This window comes from Amblyomma americanum, chromosome 11 (genome assembly GCF_052857255.1).
Source record: "Amblyomma americanum isolate KBUSLIRL-KWMA chromosome 11, ASM5285725v1, whole genome shotgun sequence".
Lineage (NCBI taxonomy): Eukaryota > Metazoa > Arthropoda > Arachnida > Ixodida > Ixodidae > Amblyomma > Amblyomma americanum.
In genome coordinates this window covers 128,203,004-128,206,507 of record NC_135507.1, presented here as the reverse complement: position 1 = coordinate 128,206,507, position 3,504 = coordinate 128,203,004, and the positions used below count along the sequence as shown (strand labels likewise).

The 3,504-nt window shown below is 62.2% G+C and overlaps 1 pseudogene; it reads left to right on the top strand.

Moving 5' to 3' along the window:
* Positions 1–798: 798 nt before the first annotated feature.
* LOC144111628 (large subunit ribosomal RNA) lies at positions 799–3,055 on the top strand (annotated as a pseudogene).
* The last annotated feature ends 449 nt before the right edge of the window (positions 3,056–3,504 follow it).

The following is a 3,504-nucleotide window of genomic DNA, read 5'->3' as shown; positions in this document are numbered from 1 at the left end:
GCCGTAGAGCGTCTGGCCTCCGAAGGCGACCGCCGCAGGAAGGGATTACCTGCAGGGAAAGCGCGGTCCCGACGGGAGACGAGGCCGTGTGGACGGGCGGCAAAGCGTTGCCCGCTGGCCCGCGTACGTGTAGCCGAACTGCTGCGAGAAACGCAGAGACGGGAGCGCCCTGTCCGGGCACGCCCGCGCGAGAAGAAGGGAGATCTCGCGCGGGGGTGCGGGGAGGCGACAGGCGCGCGAAAGCGTTTCGTGCGCGGCAGTTTCGGGCGAAGCGCAGAGGCGCGCCGTGGCGCGGTGACGAAGGGGTCCCCCCGGACCCGATGCAAAGGGACCGCCTCCTCGAACGGGCGCAAAGTCGAGTAAGGGTCGAACGGACGCGATCTCGTTGCGAGCGCAGTCCGCCGTCGGTCTAAGTGCTTCGCAGTCTCTGCCCCGAGAAAAACTGGGCCACTCCAGTTGGGGCGGGGGCGACGCAAAACTTGACGATGCCCCTACGCCAGGCCGAGGTCGCTCTCTCGAGGGAAAGGGAGGTGCGGCAGGGAAAAATTCGGCCGCGGCGGTCGGGGGCTCGAAACTCTCTGCGTTATCCGCGCAAACCGCATGCGCGCGGTCCCGAGCGCCGGCCAGCGGCGCCTTCCAGTCTCGCTCGCAGTCGCCGAGGGTGCTGCCGACTGTGAGCGGGGAATGGGCGGAAGGCGTCGGCCGGACGATTGGGGAAGGACGCGCGCGCGCGCTGGACCGCGCCGGAATCGAACGCGAGAGCGCACATCTGTGTCGACCTCAGATCAGGCGAGACAACCCGCTGAATTTAAGCATATCACTAAGCGGAGGAAAAGAAACCAACAGGGATTCCCTGAGTAGCTGCGAGCGAAACGGGACCTAGCCCAGCACCGAATCCCCCGTCCTTGCAGGCGGTCGGGAAATGTGGTGTATGGGAGGCAACGTTCCCGGGAGTTTGCGACGGTGCAAGTCCCCCTGACAGGGGCTTGTCCCAGAGTGGGTGCCAGGCCCGTCTCCGCCGTTGCGCGCCCGGGACGAAGCCTCCCGTGAGTCGGGTTGCTTGAGAGTGCAGCCCTAAGTGGGTGGTAAACTCCATCTAAGGCTAAATACGACCGAGAGACCGATAGTCAACAAGTACCGTGAGGGAAAGTTGAAAAGAACTTTGAAGAGAGAGTTCAAGAGTACGTGAAACCGCTTAGAGTAAAACGGGTGGGCCCTCGAAGCTCGAAAGCGGTGGGATTCAGTCTCCGGACGACTGCCGAGCTGGCGGCGTCGGGTAAACGGCTCCTCTCGGGGGGCTGTTCCGGCTGCCAGTGCGCGGACGCGGTCTCCGGGGTGCGCACTTTCCACCGCCGGTAGAACGCCGCGACGGACGCGGGTCAATGGGAAAAGTACGACTTTGAGTCCGGCTCTGGAGGTGCCCTGCTCGTCCCCTCGGGGACGGTTCGCGGGAGTTATACCTTGCCGTGCACGAAGAGTTCGTCACCCCGTCCAGGCCCCATGGGCTTCTCCCGGCTGTCGGGAGGCCCGAACGATGACGCCCTCTGGAATCGGAGCGGAGGACCCGCTGGGCAAGCTTGTCGCCTCTCGTTGTCCGGGTTGGTCCCGTGGCGGCGGGCTGGCGGCGAGAAGCCGGGCGAGCGGGGAGTTCTCCCGCGGAGGCGCTATCGTGGTTTGCGGCGAGTAGGTCGGTAACCCACCCGACCCGTCTTGAAACACGGACCAAGGAGTCTAACATGTGCGCGAGTCAATGGGTCTCTCGAAACCCAATGGCGCAATGAAACGTGAAGGCCCTTCGCGGGCCGCGTTGCGATCCCGGACCGCACAGGGGTTCGGGCGCAGCAACGGCCCGTCCCAGGCGCTCACTTGTCGCCGGGGCGGAGCGAGAGCGCACACGTTGGCACCCGAAAGATGGTGAACTATGCCCGGGCAGGACGAGGCCAGAGGAAACTCTGGTGGAGGTCCGAAGCGATTCTGACGTGCAAATCGATCGTCCGATCCGGGTATAGGGGCGAAAGACCAATCGAACCATCTAGTAGCTGGTTCCCTCCGAAGTTTCCCTCAGGATAGCTGGCGCTCGATGGGAGAGCAGTCACACCTGGTAAAGCGAATGATTAGAGGCATTGGGGTCGAAACGTCCTCAACCTATTCTCAAACTTTCAATGGGTGTACGGGAGGCCTTCTGGGTTGAGGCCTCCCGCTGCGATGAGAGTGCCAAGTGGGCCACTTTTGGTAAGCAGAACTGGCGCTGTGGGATGAACCAAACGCCGGGGTAAGGCGCCCGAGTCGGGACGCTCATGAGAACCCATGAAGGGTGTTGGTTGCTTAAGACAGCAGGACGGTGGCCATGGAAGTCGGAATCCGCTAAGGAGTGTGTAACAACTCACCTGCCGAAGCAACTAGCCCCGAAAATGGATGGCGCTCTAGCGTCGCGCCTATCCCCGGCCGTCGCTGGCAGAGTAGCACGAACAGTGGGGGTGCTAAGCCGCGACGAGTAGGAGGGCCGCAGCGGTGGGCGTTGAAGGTGTCGGGCGCGAGCCCGCCTGGAGCCGCCGCTGGTGCAGATCTTGGTGGTAGTAGCAAATACTCAAGTGAGAACCTTGAGGACTGAAGTGGAGAAGGGTTCCATGTGAACAGCAGTTGAACATGGGTCAGTCGGTCCTTAGGGAAAGGAGAAATCCTTTCAGAAGCGGGCGCGTTTGTGCAGCTCTGTCTGTCGAATCGGAGACGCCCCGCTGCAACCGAAAGGGAATCGGGTTAACAGTCCCGAACCCGGCTACGGAGATCGGTCCTTCGGGGCCCAGTGCGGCAACGCAAACCAGCTCGGAGACGCCGATGGGAGCCCCGGGAAGAGTTTTCTTTTCTCTGTAAGGAGATCGAGTCCCTGGAATGGGTTCACCCCGAGATAGGGACGGTGGCTCCGTAGAGCAGTGCGGCTCTTGCGCTGTCCGGTGCGCTCCTGTCGGCCCTTGAAAATCCGAGTGAGGGAGTGTGGTTTTCGTGCCGGACCGTACCCATATCCGCAGCAGGTCTCCAAGGTGAACAGCCTCTAGTCTCTAGACCAATGTAGGTAAGGGAAGTCGGCAAAACGGATCCGTAACCTTGGGAAAAGGATTGGCTCTGAGGGCTGAGCCGGTCGGGCTGGGGTCCAGAAGCAGGAATGGCACTGCACCGGGACTGGGCGAGGCTCGCCGCCGTCAAAAGCGGTGCGGCCGAGCCCGGACCAGCGTCGGGACCTTCCTGTGGAAAGCCACAGCTGTGCTTGTTCCGGGGGCTTCGTGCCCGAGGTTCTTGCTTCGGCCGGCAGAAAACAGCCAACTCAGAACTGGCACGGACCGGGGGAATCCGACTGTCTAATTAAAACAAAGCATTGCGAGGGCCAGCATTGGTGCTGACGCAATGTGATTTCTGCCCAGTGCTCTGAATGTCAACGTGAAGAAATTCAAAAAAGCGCGGGTAAACGGCGGGAGTAACTATGACTCTGTCCTGTACACCAGGGCCGGC